Source organism: Artemia franciscana, chromosome 10, assembly GCF_032884065.1.
Source record: "Artemia franciscana chromosome 10, ASM3288406v1, whole genome shotgun sequence".
Taxonomy (NCBI): Eukaryota; Metazoa; Arthropoda; class Branchiopoda; order Anostraca; family Artemiidae; genus Artemia; species Artemia franciscana.
The window spans coordinates 28,705,197-28,723,018 of NC_088872.1; the positions used below are offsets into that span (position 1 = coordinate 28,705,197).

The 17,822-nt window shown below is 34.6% G+C and overlaps 1 protein-coding gene across 2 annotated transcripts in view; it reads right to left on the reverse strand.

Moving 5' to 3' along the window:
- LOC136032025 (ankyrin repeat and BTB/POZ domain-containing protein 2-like) overlaps nucleotides 1-12,485 on the reverse strand; it is a 195,492-nt gene extending 183,007 nt beyond the window's left edge. The window contains exon 1 of one of the 2 annotated variants that reach the window (XM_065712108.1): nucleotides 12,470-12,485. The gene's annotated coding sequence lies outside the window, so the exon portion shown is untranslated. Of the gene's footprint in view, nucleotides 1-7,664; nucleotides 7,878-12,469 lie in introns of those variants that run through there. The other variant, XM_065712106.1, reaches the window with a different exon arrangement.
- Nucleotides 12,486-17,822: the final 5,337 nt, after the last annotated feature.

Genomic DNA, 17,822 nt, shown 5'->3' on the forward strand with positions numbered 1-17,822 from the left:
TGGAAATTGAAAGGGCCATTGCCCCTTTTTAATAGTCAGAGGTGATTAGAGGGTAGCAAATCACACTCCCACGCCTACCATTTCCCCAAACCCATCTAATGAAAATTTTGAAATAGCCATTTTTTCAACGTAATTGAAAGGTCCACAAATTATGTCATTGAGTTTGACATCCCCCCATAACCGTCAGGGCAAGGGATTTAAGCTAGGCCCTGAGGGTTTATAAGGTAAATATAGAAAGGATGATCTATAAACTTTGGAGGGGTTCAAGGGATTGAAATTTTAATATTCAAAAGTGATAGGAGGGCAACTAACCCCCCTCCCTCATCCACCATATCTCCAAACGCATCCAATCAAAATCTTTAGATAGCTGTTTTCTTCAAAATAATTGAAACGTCCGGAAATTATGTCTTTGTGGATCAAAACCCCCAGAGTCCTAAGGGCAAGGTTTCTAAGTTATGCCCTAAGGACATATAAGGTACATAAAGAATGGGTGATCGCATAAATTTCGGAGGAAGCTTATTAGATTGGCAATCAGAATTTTTAGTGCATTTTTTCAGACTCAAAGCGATCGGAGGGTGGATACCCCCCCCACACACCTCATATTTTCCCATAATGCATCAAATAGACATTTTTAGATGGTCATTTGTTGTCGTAGAAGCTTCAAAACAGCTCATTCGATTGGAAATTCAAAGTGACAGTGCCCTTTTTAATAGTCGAAAGTGATCGGAGTGCAACTAATCCCCCTGCCACAGCCACCATTTCCCCAAAACATCCAATCAAATTTTGAGATAGCTATTTTGTTCAACGTAATTTAAAGGTCCAGATATTATGTATTTGAGGTTTATACCCCCCCCCCCAACATCCCTCAGGGCAAGAGTTATAAGTTATGTCCTGGGGGCATATAAGGTATAGGTTACATAGAAAGGATGATCGTATAAACTTCAGAGTGGACTCATTGGATTGGTCATCAAAATTTCTAGTGCCCTTTTTAAGATTCAGAGTAATCGAACGGTGGTTACAACCCCCCCCCCACAGCTCGTATTTTCCCGAAATGCATCTGGTAGAAATTTTGAGATTGCCTTTTTTCGTCGTAGAAACTTCGAAAACAGCTCATTCGACTTGAAATTGAAAGGGCCAGTGCCCTTTTTAATAGTTAAAAGGAATTCAATGGCAACATACCCCCTCCCAAGCTCACCCTTTCCCCAAACACATCCAATCAAAATTTTAAAATAGCCATTTGGTTCAGTATAGTTGAAGTGTACAGAAATTATGTCTTAGAGGATGACCCCCCAGACACACACAGCCTTCAGGGTAAGGAATTTAAGTTATGCCCTGGGGGCATATAAGGTATATATATATATATATATATATATATATATATATATATATATATATATATATATATATATATATATATATATATATATATATATATATATATATATATATATATATATATATATATATATATATATATATATATTACCTTATATGCCCCCAGGGCATAACTTAAATAAAAGCCATTTGGTTCAGCGTAATTGAAGTGTACGGAAATTGTGACCTCCCCCTCTGAAATTGCAAGATACAGAATTAACTCCTAGGTGTATTTGTGGTACCATCACCACTACCATTGACTATTAGACTATTATTGGATTCCATTTTGACTATTAGAAAAGGCACAAGTACTTCAAATTTCCAATCGTAGCCCCTTTTTGAAGTTTCTACGACGACTACTTCTGTACGAAGCGCCCTGGTCTAAAACCAAAAAAATGCATAAATAATATATCGCTCCAATTTTCTCAAACGTTGACTTACCAAGATGTTTTCAGAAGTGTTCAAAAGTTTTATTTTTGATTTTTTTGAAAGTCTTGAATAAAAGGCAAAATTCACAAAGATATTTTTACTTTATACTTGGCCAGTTCAAAGTCAATCGTCCACTTTTATGCATTTTTACATACATTCTTTACAACATTTTTTATAAAACATTTTTATAATATTAAATTTTTAAAAATTTCAACGAAACAAGTTTTTAAAAGAAATGTTAAGAGTTCCATTAAACCAAAAATGAGCAGAAATAAAGTGAAATAATCTACCAAGCGTAAAACTACCACAAATCACCGTCAATAAATGAATGAAACCCAAAATGAACAGAAATTACAATAAGCATCAGAGTCAAACTCAAAACAAGCAAAAATTAACATGAGTAGTGCTAACAACCCCCATGCTTTCTCAAGAGTAGAACATAATTTGTACTTTACTGAAAACAAGATACATTTTAAATGTTTCCACTTTTTTGACTTTAATAAACAAAAATTTCATGAAAATTTAAGGAATAAATATCAGTATATGTATATGTGTAGATGTCAAGAAAAATCCTAGGTAATTTATTTGTTTTGTTTTTTTCAGTAAAGTGCAAACTATGTTCTGGTCTTGAGAAGGCATGGGGGGTTTATTTTTAAAGGGGAAGATCAATTGACAAAAAGGCAATGTGTACACGCTACTACTAACATTGCTACCACTGCCACTGCCACATTTACTACTACTACGGCTACTGCTACTTCAACTACTGCTTCCGTGGCAACTTCTTATAAGAGTAAGAGTATTAAGATGAAAATTTCAAGAAGTATATGAATATACACGTTATCGAAAGGAGATGTCAGCAATGTCGTAGCAACGGCTAATTTTATAAAATTGAAACTTCCAGGACTTGATGAGAGGGATGTTCAACTGACAAAAAGGTTATACGTTAACACTAGTGTTATTACTATTAATACTGCTACTAGTACTACTATTACTACTACTGTGACTAGTATTACAATTATCCCTACGTGTATTAAGGTGAAATTTTCAGTGAATTTCGAGTGGTGACAGTGAACTGAATTACAACATCCCGTTTGTATGCAGGTTGTCAAAAGGACGTATAAGCAATGTCTTAGGAACAGTTTGGTGCGTTAAGTTGAAACTTACAGGACTTGTTGGGGGGATGTTGAACTAACTTGAAGACAACAATTCCATCCTATTTTTACTGCTTCTCCTCATATTACTGCTACTACTTGGGACTTTTCAACTATGCTGAACAAAATAACTATCTCAAAATCTCGATCGGACGAGTTTTGGGGAAAAAGGGCGTGGTAGGGGGTCTAATTTCCATCCAATCGTTTCAGTCACTTCAAAAGGCCACTAGAACTTTCAATTTCTGTTCAAATGACTGACCATTGGATCGATACGATCACCTCAATGGTAGACGTCCCGATGGTACACGAATCGGTGATCTTTCTTTTGAAAAAAATATAAAATTCCACATTCTTGCAGATGGGAGTTTGAAACATTTATAGTAGGGTTCTCTCATACGCTAAATCTGACGGTGTGATTTTCATTAAGATTCTTGAACTTTCAGAAAACCAGGCAAATTTCCTCAGGCTCAAAGACTTTTTATGAGTAATAATAAACTAAATTAATCTTATATATTAGGAATCAGCATAATAAGCCAGTTCTTTTGGTGTATCTATTTATATAAGAGTTCCGTATTTTAGAGTTTCGGTTACGGTTGGGCTGTGTCGCTCCTTACTTACAGTTCCTTACCACGAAATGTTTGATACTATTGTAAATTGAAGGCTGGCAGGATTGATAGCACATACTACGGTAGCCCATACAGGAGGGCTGTTACTGCTGTTAATCAAACAGCTCGTGGTAACGAACTGTAAGTATGAAGCGACCCGGCTCAATAGTAGCCGAAAGTCAAAAAACGGAATTTTGATACCAATAGATATATCGAAAGTATCGGATGTTTATGCTGATTTCACATATATAGGTTTCATAAAGTTTAGTATTTAATCTTAAGTTTACCCATCAAAGGTTACGATCCTAATAAAATTTGTCTAATTTTGGAAAAAAAGGGGGAAACATACCCTAAAAGCCATATAATCCAATGAAAATCATACCATCAGATTCAGCGAATCAGAGAATCTAATTGTAGAGGTTTCAAGCTTGTATCTGGAAAAATGTGGAATTTTGCATTTGTTGCCAGAAAAAAGATCACGGATGGGTGCTTATTTGTTTTTTGTTGTTGTTAATTTCCCAAGGGGTTATCATATCGACCCAGTGGTCCTAGAATACCATGATACGGCTCATTCGAACGGAAATTAAAGTTCTAGTGCCCTTTTTAAGTAACAAAAAATAGGAGGGCATCTAGATCCCCTTTCCACTCCCCTTTTCCCCAAAAATCATCAAATTAAAATTTAGAGACACCCATTTTGTTCATCATAGTTGAAAGGTACATCAACTATTCTTTTGTATATAACCCCCTACAGCCCCAGGGGAAGGTCTTTAAGTTAAAAAATTGCCCATTGTTTATAGTATTTGTTATTAGGAAGCATGCACACATTTTAGGTTGGGAAAACGAATTTTCTGCTGTTCTTTTTCACGAGGGATCTTTCCAAGGGGAGGAAAGTTTCCAGGGGGTGAACTTGTCACAGGAAATCATACACTGGGGGAATTTGGCAGAATTATTATACAAAATTGTTTTTGTATTTCTTGCTTTCTCCTTTCCGTCTCAATTTCACGCGTGGTGTTGTTAAGGGTAATTGTCATGGGTAAATTTTCACTTGGATTGAATTGTCTAGAGGTTATATCCGTAAGGAGGGTATTTCTCCGTCGAGGTGGGACCAGATTTCCTAGGATTATTTGAAAAACGATCAAATATTAAATAAAAAAATAAGTTTGCTCAACTGAAAGTAAGGAGCAACATTAAAACTTAAACCTTAAATCTATATTCGTATATTTTTATTATGTATATTAGGGGATTCGCCCCCTGGTCAATACCTTGCTCTTTACGCTAGAGTTTGAATTTCGTCCCAATTCTTTAAGAACGACTCCTGAGACACGAGGGTCGTTTAATTGGAACAATAAGACACTTTTTTTCAAAAGTACTGAAAAACTTTTGGGTAAAGAGCGAGGTGTCGAGGAGGAGGCAACCCCCTTCGTATATGTAATAGTTTCTGTTCGTTTTAAGTTTTAACGTTGCTCCTTACTTTCAGTTGAACAAAAAAACTTTTCTTTTATTTAAGTTAAAGTAGGAGAAAGTAGATTATTTAAGGACAATGCAGATGATGGATGGAATAATTTTAGGAAAATAGTTTGCGCAGTAGCAACTGGTGTCCTAGGTAAGAAAATTAGAAACGCATCCAGTAATTTACGTGAGAACGCCTTAAAATATAAATTAAGGGGGTTTGAAGCAGAGGCCATGGAAAAAATTGGCTAAGATCTGGAAGATGCAGCCAGATGACATAATAATAAAATATTGTAAGGCATGTTAACAAATTGAGAGGATGAGTAGTTAGCCTGGTCATTTCTCATTTAAAGATAGGAACGTGACCTCAATTGGTTATAAAGGAAAGTGGTAAATAGAGATGGACAGGACTTTTTGAGAATGTGTTAAGCTGTGATAAAGTTACAAAAAATGATACAGACAAGAATGAAATTTTTTTGGCAATTTGGAAGTGAAAGAAGATTTATTTTGGAAAGCAGAGTTAGAAACAGTACTAAAAGGATGAAAACAGAATAAGGTGACATGTACTGATAGTGGGATAAATAAATTTGGGAAATATGGTGGTAGAGAAATTAGAGATACATAACTGAAGACTATAAATAATATTTTTGAAGGGGGAGAAGTACCTAGCGATTTTACGGAAACTTTAATTAAACCCTCTATAAGGAAGGTGATAAGAGTGGGCGTGGTAATTATGAAGGTATCAGCTTAGTTTCTAGAGGAAGCAAATTATCTGGTATGATGATACTTTTTAGATAACGTTTCAAGAGAAGAACTGTGGGGTTTTATAAAGGGGAGTGGATGCGTCAACCAAATTGTCACTTTTAGATTAATAATTGAGAAATGCCTGAGTCATCATACCCCTTTTATCCTCAGTTTATAGGTTTTGAACAACCTTGGGGTCAGCCAATAGAAGAGCTATAGCGAAGGTCCTATCCTTTAATGGTGCACCAGATAAATACATTAAATTGACTATGCTATGTACAAGAACAATATTGATTTGGTTAAGATAGACAATGAGGCTAGTTGCTGGTTTCGTATTGAATCAGGAGCTAAGCAGAGTTGCGTATACCCTCATATAATAAGTTTAAATGAATTGAAACTTTGTATATAAATAGGAAAAAAGAAATTCTATTACAATGTAAAATCATTGAAAACAAAGCTCCTGGCAGCTCTTGTACCCCCCCCCCCCCAGGCAAAATTTTCTGGTGAGACTCGTGATGAACCGCCTTGCCTTTTCCACCTCTGTGTCATTAGGCATGTGTTTATGCTACACAGAAAAAAAGTGTTATAATGAGAAGAACTCCCCCCTCCAGTATAAATAATAAAGGTGTAAACCATAAACGTGAAAGGCCCGTTCTGACGCCACTACGAAACCCCAAGCACAGTTTCAAATCCAAGCATAGGGAAGGAGGAAGGAGCTTCCTCCTATAGGAACTACTTATATTAAGATTTTTCCGCTATGACTTCCATGGTACAGTTTTCATGGTGATCAGGCACTGATTTCGAGGGGCTATAGGCTATTTTTCGTAATTCCCATAAAATTGTTCCGCAGCAAACTTTTGCCAATAAGATTAATCGAAATAGCAGTTTCCATTCCCGAATCAACTTCTAATTGCAATTTTTCGTCACTTGACAGTTTTTTTCTTTCAAAACTAGTTTTAAAACTTTGGGCTACTGTGGCCTGGAGTTCGTTCTTTACTAGGTTGCAACGGATGCTGCAACCATGAGGTATTGAAATTTTGAGCTGATGATAATAAAAAAAAAGTCAAATTTTTAGCACTAAGAATTGATACAACTAAATTATTCTTCAAAACTTCCTTGTTAAAGTTCCATGTTAAAATTTTCTAGGTTAAGTCTACATACCCTAAAAGGCTAATAGGGAGGTAAACACTCTGAATACCCCGAATTTTATATTAAAGATGAACAGAGAAAGCAATTTTATACAATTTTTTCAAGTGAAGTGAAGAGTGGCATTAAAACTTAGAACGATCAAAAATTATTTGTATGTGATGGCGGCTACTCCTTTTTCCAATGCGCAATATTTCCGCTAAAGTTTGACTGTCCCTAATATAAGCGTCTTTTTGGAAAACCTGATTCCGAATTCATCATGCAGGCCTTCATGCTTTAAAATTTGGATGGCAGAATGAATGCGATTACAAAAAAACACGATCCAGTTCGTAAAAAAGGAAAATAATTTACAGTGGATTCTTTTCATTCTATGTAGAGCCCTGCTTTCCCCCTCTCAATTAGGATCTACAAACCAGTAAAATTAGCAAACCAGTAAAATTTGCATATAGCCTCATGTAATAACTGACTCCATCAGGGGCGACCGGGTGCAATTTTTACGGTAGTGACCATCATATTTGGAAAAGGTATTGGATGAGTAATCCAGTGGTATTTTTCTTCTGATATTATAATATTGTTTATTATATTGTTATTACAGCGTTTAGCTCAGAAAAGGACGCTTTCACTAAGATTATCTACACTTTGCAAAAAAAACAAAAAAAAAACAGAAGCAGTTACAATATTATTTGCCGCATGGAATACGGACACCGGAATCCAGCTCAGACTATATATTTCAACAAACCACAAATTTGATAGGGAAGGATCTTACCGGGCTCGCATTAGAGAAAAGGACTTGCTGCTTGAATTTTGGAAATGTATATCCTGCTTTTATGTGACAATTCCTTTAGTTGTGGCCACATTCACTTTGTTATGCCCACATAGTTTTAACTACCTATTCATGAGGACTGCAAAGCAAGAATCTGGCGTCAACACCCTAAGAAGCAGCGTTCGCCCTAAGGCCGAGTACTTCTTTCAGTGTCCACACCTGTGCTACATAGAATGAAGCGCAGATGAATCAGTGTAAGAACATTTTAACGGGGACTCTAGGCATACCTAAATAAGCGGCAGCTAACTTATTGTTAATAAGGTATGACCTAGCTCGGCCGCTAAAACATAAATACATTCCCGGCGAAAAAAAAGTTTCTGACAATTACAGTTCAAAGTTGATAGGTTATACAGAAAGCGATAACACACTATGTTTTTAAATAAGGAAAAGCGAAAAGGAGATGCCAAGGAGTTTATCGATAAAAAAAGGAAAATCAAAGGCAGCGCAATGGCGCTGCTAAGTAAAGAGCAATGTTGGCGTAATGTCTGATTTTTTTTCACCAAAGCACTTCGCACAGGAGGAATTGTCGTAGAAACTTTGGAAGGAGCTCATTTGATTGAAATCTGAAAGTTCTAATGTCTTTCTGAGGATCAGAAGTGACTTGAGGGCCGCCAGCCCCCTCCCACGCCCATTAACTCCCAGAACTAGTTCCCGATCAAAATTTTGAGATAGCGATTTTGTTCAACATAGTTGAAAGGTCCTGTTACTGTGTATCTGGGGATATCAACCCCCCCCCCCCCCCACACACACACACACCCTTCAAAGCAAGGGCTCTAAGTTTTTCAATTTGCCCATTGTTTACATATAGTATTCGTTATTGAGAAAGGGGGGCAAATCCAATCTTTAGTTTTCAAAAAGACCTAGGGTATTCAGGTGGAGTTTTCAGAGAGCGTTAGGGGTAGTATTGAACTAAACTGAATTAAAACATATTAAGAAGACATAGTTTGTCAAAAGGGCGTAACTCAGGAATGACTGACGGAGTAAAGCTGATCATATCGACCCAGTGATTATAGAATGAGGAGCCTTATATGCCAATTTATATGCCTACTATTCTTTTTAAGTAACAAAAAAGATCATGCAAAACATAGTGCTATGGCACTGCAACCTGGTAAAGAGTGAACCCTGGCCAATTCTGACTAAAAGTTCAAAAACACGTAAAAAAAAACATCAACTGAGGAAGATTGACATTTGTAGCTGATTCAGTAACAGTAACTACTATTCTGATTAGTCTTAATAGAAAAATATTATTTTATATAAAATCTATAGGAATTCCTAAAGAGCGGGAAACACTCGGAAATGGTACAGGATAGAAATGAACAGTACAGCACTGGAATTACAATTGTAAAAATTTCCTCACAGTGAATTGCAGCCCCTCACTTTGAACAACAAGGAAAACTACTTTTTGCATGGAAAGCAATGATGTGTACTTTTTTCTATTTTTTCTTCTTCACCGATCCTGGAGAGCGTTTAAGGGCTACTTTGAAAACTATTTTGCATATCTACGTGCTTTTTATAAAGTTGACCTCGTGAAATCACCATAAATTTCCACATAGCACGGAAAATTGTACTTTAGGTGCTATTTCTATAGTAAAAAGGCTGAGAAATGTAGCAAGGGTACCTCCATAATCTCCATGGTCAAAATCTCTTAAACTGAAATTTGCAATCCCCCATCTTGTATACTCTTCCACCCAGGCTCCTTAATAAATTTTATAAATCGTCTTCTGACTAACAGAACTAGGCTAGTTCCAATGGCTACACTGGATCCTGACAACACTAGCGGCTTTAATTCTAGGGGAGGCTTCGTCTTTTTGGAAAATAAAGGTAAAACAAGTGAAAGTAAAGGTTTCGTAAATTCTGGAGGCATTGTTATATGATCTTTGGACTATTTTGAACAAAATGACTCATCACAAAATTTCAATCGGATACATTTGTAGAAAAGAGGGCGTGGGGCTAGTTGCCTCCGATCACGTTTTATATGGTCTTTGGACTATTTTGAACAAAGTAGCTGTCTCAAAATTTTAATCGGATGCATTTGGGAACAAAAAGACGTGGGGGGTAGTTGTATTCCAATCACTTTTGACTCTTAAAATGGACACTAGAACTTTCAATTTCCAATCGAATGAGCTCCTTTTGTATTTTCTATGACGACTGCTTCTATTTAAAGTGCCTAGGTGAAAAAAATGACAACTTTGACGTGCTTAAACTCTTTTGATTTTGTTCCATAATAGCAATGGAAGCAGCAGCAGTAGTAGCAATAGCCCTAAAAGTTTCAATTCAATATCCTCAGCCGTTTACGAAATATTTCTGATCCGTCGCTTAGAGAACCAGCATTCACCTAGTGCCTTTTCATTTAGTTTTACAAATTCCCCATTTTCCCTGAAAGTTTCAATTTAATACCCCAGGAACTGAGGTGTTGCTTCTATGCCGTTTTGAGAACCTAGATACGCTTAGATTCTTTTGGTTTAATTCAATAGTAGCAGCAGTAGCAGTACTAGTAGTAGCTTTGGGAGTTTCAACTTGATGCTCTCAGCTGTCCTTGCGATATTTCACCTGCGATGTTCCACTTTAATACCCTTTGCCTTTGTAATAGTAGTGCCAGCAATAGTAGCAGAGATAGTACTGCTAACAATAAGAGTAGTAGCAGCCTGCCCGAAGTGGCTTGTCGTTAGTTCAATATCCTCTGAGAGTTTTACCTGTTAGGATCAAACATGGCCCGTTCTCCAAATAACTAACTTTGTAAATAAACAATGGGAAACGAATATAACTTACAATATTTACCCCAGGGGTTGTATCATCCCAGGAGACACATTTACTTGACTCTTTGAGTATTTTTAACAACATCATCCAAAATTTGATCAGATGTCGTTGGGAGGAAGGCAGCTAAGAAGGGTATGAGAAGAGGAATGGTTGGCCTCTGACCACTTTTCAACATCCCCCCTCAACCTGCCCTCAAAGTTTAAACTGAATACAGCTTTTTGATAAACTGGATGCACATAATGTCTTTTGATTTAGTTTAAAATGTCCCTCAATATTCCTCGAAATTTCAACTTAGTACTCTTAGCCTTTTCGAACACACCCAGAGTCAACAATTCACCCATTTTCTAACGATAAACCCTTCATGTAAACAATGGGCCAATTGCATAATCTAAAATCCCTACCCTGGGGGCTGTAGGGGATCAGAGGGGGAAATGTTGCATCTAATCACTCGTCAAGATCTTCCTCAGCATACCGTGAAAGTTTCAACTTAATACCCTTACCCTTAGCTGTTCTTTTCATATTGATGATATGTCTTTTTGACAACAAAGCATGCTCATAGTTCAGCATCCCTTTCAAAAAGCCGCGGAGAGTTATGTCATCCCTAAAGGCATATTTATTTGGCCTTTAGACTGTTTTGAACAAGATGGCTATTTCAAAATTTTGATCACATATTTTTAGGGGAAGAGCAGCTAAAAAGAACATTAGAGGTGGTCTGGCAGCCCTCCAACCATTTCCTCGGCATATCCTGAAAGATTCAACTTAATACCCACAGACTTACTTGAGATATTGCAGATTTGCCCTTTTGATAAACTGGATGCATGTAATACCTTTTGATTTAGTTTAACATATCCTTCAACATTCTCCGAAGTTTCACCCTAGTACCCTTAGTCTTTTCAGATATACGCAGAATCAAACGTCTTCCCTTTTCTTAATGATTTATCCTGCATGTAAACATTGGGCAAATTGTACAAGTTACAATTCTTGCCTCAGGCCTGAAATATTGACTATTGGGTATTAGAACTATTGACATTTTTTAAACAAAAGGACAATTTTTAAACGTTCTTACATTGTTGAGGAGAGGGGACACCTCAAAAGAGCAAGGAGGGGTGGGGGGTTAGTTGCCTTCCAATCACTCTTCGACACCCCTCAACATATCTTGAAAGTTTCAGCTCAATACCCCAAGCTGTTCCTGAGATATTGCTGATAAATTCCTTTTCACGACCAGCAAGCACAAAGTGTTTATTGATTTTGTTTGACCTAACTCTCAGCATTACTTTAAATTTTCAACTTAATGTTGCAAGCCTTTTTGGTAACCCAGGATCAAAGATATCGTCTGCTGTCGGTGATAAAAATTGCATGTTAACAATGGGTAACTTGCATAAATCACAGCCCTTTCCTTGGTGGGTCTGGGCTGTAAATCCACCCCGAAGACAAAGTTATTTGACTTTTAGACTATTTTGAACAAAATGACCATCTCAAAACCTTGATGGGGTGAATGCGAGGAAAAAGGGCGTGGGAGAGGGAGGGTTGTCTTCTTTCTGATAATTTTTTATTCTTAAAATAGAACATCGAATGATTCAGCCGAATGATTGTATTTTGCTATAGAATTGCCTATAACATGTTCGGTTTTCTCTTATGTTTACTCCATATGTTTAAGATGGGTCTCAAACAAGTTTTTTATAGGTTGAAACATCATTGAGGATAGTTTCTATTTTACTATCGTAATCACCTTTTTCTAAAATTGATATTATAATAATCTTATCTGCTTTTGTTATTATTAAAGAATCATCGTTGTTTAGGTATTTCAAAATCTTTTTGTTATTTGAATTTTAAATAACGATGAAGACCACACTGCCTTTCCATCACAAACACCAAAAACAAGAAGAACAATAGGGAATTTTTTAAGACAGTGGGAAACAAATTAGAATAAATGTTTCGGCCCTATGTCCAAGGGCCGTCTTCAGCAATACAAATAAGAAAAAAAAACTTACAAGAGGATAAAATCAATAAACTAAAATGAACAGTTTTTCAAAACAGTCCCAGCATCCTTACCTCAGTGAAGTTCAACCAGGACTGATAAATAAATTGTTATGAAACGACGCAATTCATTGAAATGAAAGAAAATGATTTAAAAACACGTTTTTAATGTCAGCCTAGCGAAATATTATAAAAAACCGATAGATATTAACACAGAACCTGTTACAAATAGACCTTTAAGATCAGCAGCGAAAAAGCTAGGCTGGCATTAAAATCGAGTTTTTAAATCATTTTCTTTCATTTCAATGAATTGCCTCGTTTTATAACAATTTATTTATCAGTCCTGAACGAACTTCGCTGAGGTAAGGATGCTGGGACTGTTTTGAAAAACTGTTCATTTTAGTTTTATTGATTTTATACTCTTGTAAGTTGTTTTTTCTTATTTGTATTGCTGAGGACGGCCCTTGGACATAGGGCCAAAATATTCATTCTAATTTGTTTCCCACTATCTTAAAAAATCCCTATTGTTCTTCTTGTTTTTGGTGTTTATTTGAATTTTCTTTAAAATCCTAAAATTTGGCTTAACTAACACCGTTTTTTCTAGTTTTTCCATTGTGTTTAAAGCCCATTTTACTCAAATTGATTATAATTAGGCCTAGATTTCTAATTTATGTGTGTATAGTTTTTCTTTTTCTTTTTTAATTGCCGAAATTTTATATTTAGTGTTTATCTCAATAATCTTAAATCATGATTAAAAGAGCTCTTGAAAGTAGACTTAATATGATTAAAATCATGTCTACTGAGAAAAATTTCAGTTAACTTCGTCAAAAATATGTTCCTTTAAGATCTGAGACCTATGAAGGCGTTTATCTTTTAATACATGATTTAAAGTTTGTAAACTTAGTTTTTTTGTGCTATATGATCCTTAACGCGTGTTTTAGTAAAAGATGAATTAAAACATTTTTGGAGTCATTTTATTTATTTCATAATCTTCTAAAAACATTTTTGGATTGATTGTGCTGGCGTTTTTTCTCTTAACCCAAGAATAATAAAATAGAACTGGTCTTTTCCACCAGTGGTTTTACGTAAATAACTTTTTAGACCACGCTGCCCTTCCATTTGTAACTAAAGGGGAAATATATTAAGAACGGGGACAATTTCTAATAAGTCTCTGAAACATCAGCAAAAACTTTGTATTACAAAAATAATAACAAAAGTACGAATATTTCGCCTTCACATCTGAAAGTCCTTAAAACTGAAAAAGAAATTCAACTAGCCTAAGCAAAATATATAAGGAAAAAAGTACAACACATTGCTATACACAAAATAAAAATAAATAAAAATAAGCAAACAAAAGGATGAATCTCGTTTTTAAACAAAATGCAATGTGGTATTCTAAAGTCCAAAACATAAAAATAAAAAAGCAAGATGTCTGTTATATGTGTACTATTATACATCAAATTTATCTTCTGACATGCAACTATTAAAATATAACAGGCTTTTTATTTAGGAAATCTTTACGAATGCCGTTGGTCATCTATCTTTTCTATTGCTATCTTTTGCATTGCTAATTTGGCATAAGCTCATTGACTTTTTTTATAATTATAATCTTACATTTCTTATTCAAGTTCAAATTTGTCTGAGGCTGGTTATTCAAAATTTCCTGATATTCTCTATCAAGCATAAAAACGTTAAGTCCTGGTATGTTTTTTTTTTCATCCCCATCTATACCGATCTTCTTATAGTTTTTTTTTTTTTTTTTTTTTTTTTTTTTTTTTTTTTTTTTTTTTTTTTTTTTTTTTTATTTCGGTAGTAGCCCAACACAGCCATCAATTATTTTCGTGTCGTCAAACGTTAAATTATGGTGCGGAAGGTCAAAATGAAATTCCACGGTAGCTAAATCAATGTCTTTTTGTTATAGATTAAGGATTTGTCTATTGCTAATCGAAGGAGTCCCTTGCAAAGTTTCCACGACAGCTCCTTTCAAACGAAGCTCGTTGGTGAAACAATAAATATATAATAATGCATAGAGCCCACTTCACTCTTTACTCAGACATCGCTATTACACTGCCAATGAAACCCTCGGTTGTTTAGGATATTGTGATATCCATATTTATGTATATGGACATTCATTTTATAAGAAAAGGAGAAATTTCACTGACCTTTAGGTTGGTTAAACATTACTAAATTTCATTGTATTTGCTCTTTACTTACAGTTTGTTAGTACGAGCTGTTTTGCCCATGGCTCTCTTAAATGTAAGGGAGTGCTGCTAACCCTTCAATGAAATCCCTTTTTATAGCATTCAAGTTTAATATTCATAAAACAATGCTTCGAGAATGAGATTAAGCAAGCATTAGAAAAAAGTCTGCATTAACCATTTATATTGAATTCTCTACGTGACAATTCAGGAGCAAATGTACCACCATGCGGTATTACTTCTTCTGCAACTAGTAAGCTTAATATGTATTTTTTGTGACAATTTAAGTCGATTGACTCTCTCAGAATGTTCAATATGAAAGGTAGTAACATTTTCCTCTTTGGGGGAAAATCGTTGCCTTGTACCACAAATGGCCGACTGGCAAAATTTTTTCTGTCACTTCGAAGTGACACTAAAACTTTTAGTTTCTGTTTGAATGAATCATCTCCAAATCTTCTAGGACATTGGTTCAATAAGACCAACGACGGAAAAGAAATACATAAACACGAATACGTTATAATTCTTCTGGAAAAAAAAAGATAAGTTCAATATTTTTTAGACAGGAGCTTGAGACCTCAACAATACGGTTATCTCATATACTGAATTTAATGGCGTGATATTCATGACAGTTACTTAACTTTTAGGAGGTCTTTTTTTAAATCAAGCAAAAGTAGTATGTCCTTAAGAGGGGCGGCAGATACATCTAAGGCTCTATTTACAAATACCCTAAACCTCATTTGCATATACCCTGAACCTCATTGGCACCCTAAACCTCATTTTCGTATTACAGACGGCGACTCATCTATATATACTTGTTAAGACCTGATTAACATATATTCAACCTTGACTAAATAAGAGGAATGACCAGTTAAGTAAGCCGGTTTATTGGAATTCAAATGGTCTAGTAAAACTAAAAGACATGAATAAAAATAAACAAAATTTATACCTAATAAACTAATTACATATAGTTTATTGCTCCTATTTTTTTTTTCAATGCAACAGCGGAAGCAAATCTCTTTGAGTCAAAGAGATTTGCTTCTGCTGTTGCATTGAAAAAAATAAGAGCAATAAACTATATGTAATTAGTTTATTAGGTATAAATTTTGTTCATTTTTATTCATGTCTTTTAGTTTTAGTGCTGATAATGAACACTGTATATGTGTTCGAAATATCCAGTTAAATAATTTCATATCTATTCACTGTCAATAAAAAGGTTTCATCCCTCTTTTGAACTGTTTTACTTTCGTCATGGAAAGGCAGTGTGGTCTTCGAAGTTATCTACTTGAATCAAGGAATTTGCCCTGAGAAGCCATTAAATAAAACACTTTTGTATTTAACAAACTCAGCTAGCAGGTATCTTCCAGATGTCTTACTTGCTAACTGAGTATCAAAAATTTAATAACAACAAGTTTGAGTACAATAAACTCAAGTAGTTGATGAATTTTGAGTGTTCTATTTGCTGACTAAGTATCAAAAATTTAATGAAAGCACTTTGAGTGCAATAAACTCAGCTTGTTAATATTCTGTGGTTTAGTTGAAGATTGAGTAACAGAAATTTAACAAATGCACTTTTGACTATAACAAAATCAGCTAGTTGATATATTCCGAATGTTTTAGTCACCGACTGGATATAATTTAGTAAAAGCAGTTTTGAGTACAACAAACTCAACAAGTTCTTAAATTCCGTGTGTTTTAGTTGCTGACTGAGTAAAAAAATTTAATGGAAGCGGTTTTGAGTACAAAAAACTCAACTAATTGATAAATTCTGTGTGTTTTACTCGAAGACAGACTACCAAATATTTAATAAAAGTATTTTTACAACAGTCTCAGGTAGTTGGTAAATTCCGAGTCTTTTAGTTGCCGAGAGGGTATCAAAAAATTTCACAGAGGCATTTTTGAGTACAACAAACTAAGCTAGTTGGTGTATTCCGACTATTTTAGTTGCTGATTGGGTAAAAATTTTTTAATAAAAGTACTTTTGAGTGCAACGAACTTAGCTACTTCATAAATTCTGCGTATTTTACTTGCTGGCTGAGTACCCAAAACTAAATATAAGCACTTTTCAGCCCAACAAACTCAGCTAGTTGGCATATTAGTTGTCTAGTAAATGTATATTCTGCCCCACATAAAACACCCCATCAATTTACATCATTTTCAGTCCCTTTTACATCATAATAATAGAAATTATTGCAAATTTTGAACATGCTCTACCCTTACACGCAGCAAAATAGGTCCTTGGAAATCAAATTTGGTCTTTTTTTGTGCTTTTCACAATGTGAATACGGGTTCTAGACCCTGCGCCATCAATTTACCCCTCTTTTCAACTGAATTCAGACCATTTTAATAGAAAATTTCCAGTATTTTTACAGTTTCCCATCCTTAGCTTTCAGATCGTAACAGGACTTTTGAAACTAGAATTTGATTAATTTGTTTAATTTGAATTTGATTAAGGGTTTAATTATATCCTATTTTTCCTATACTACCTATAAAGTGTAATAATTTAATATTTAGTGGATAGTTTGAAATCAATATCTAAATAATTTATTTTATCTTTATTTTTCTTTCAATAGCCTTTTAAATCATACTTTTATCAAATTTTTTTAACTTCTTTTCAAGATCAGCTATTTTAGAATCAAAATGCTTAGGTTCATATAGATTAACCATTTCACCTTTAAAATGAGTAGCAATAACGATTTTACTTCTTTATTTAGTTGTAACACATTTCATTCCTGTAACCGTATATTCCATTCCAATGTCTAAATCTTCTTTCCTAATATTTCGATTATAAATATTTACCATTTTCATTTCGCTTAAAAGTTTCTCCATTTATCAATTGCTAATTCTATTAAATAAATTTGAAAATAGAGAATAATTTATATATTAACATATAATTTGCTATCAATACTTTCATGATTGCCTTTTTTCTGAAAATATAACACAGTAACTTTTAAATGGATTAGCAGGTATTTGATCCAATAAAAGTAAAACAGTTCAAAATAGGGATGAAACCTTTTTATTGACATTGAACAAATATAAAATTAAACTGAATATTTCGAACATATTTAATTTCTGTATATTCATATTTTGTTATAAAATCACCAATAATGGGCTTTTCGAGTGTTTTCTAATAAGGAGCAACAACTAGATTCACTGCCATCTATATACAGAA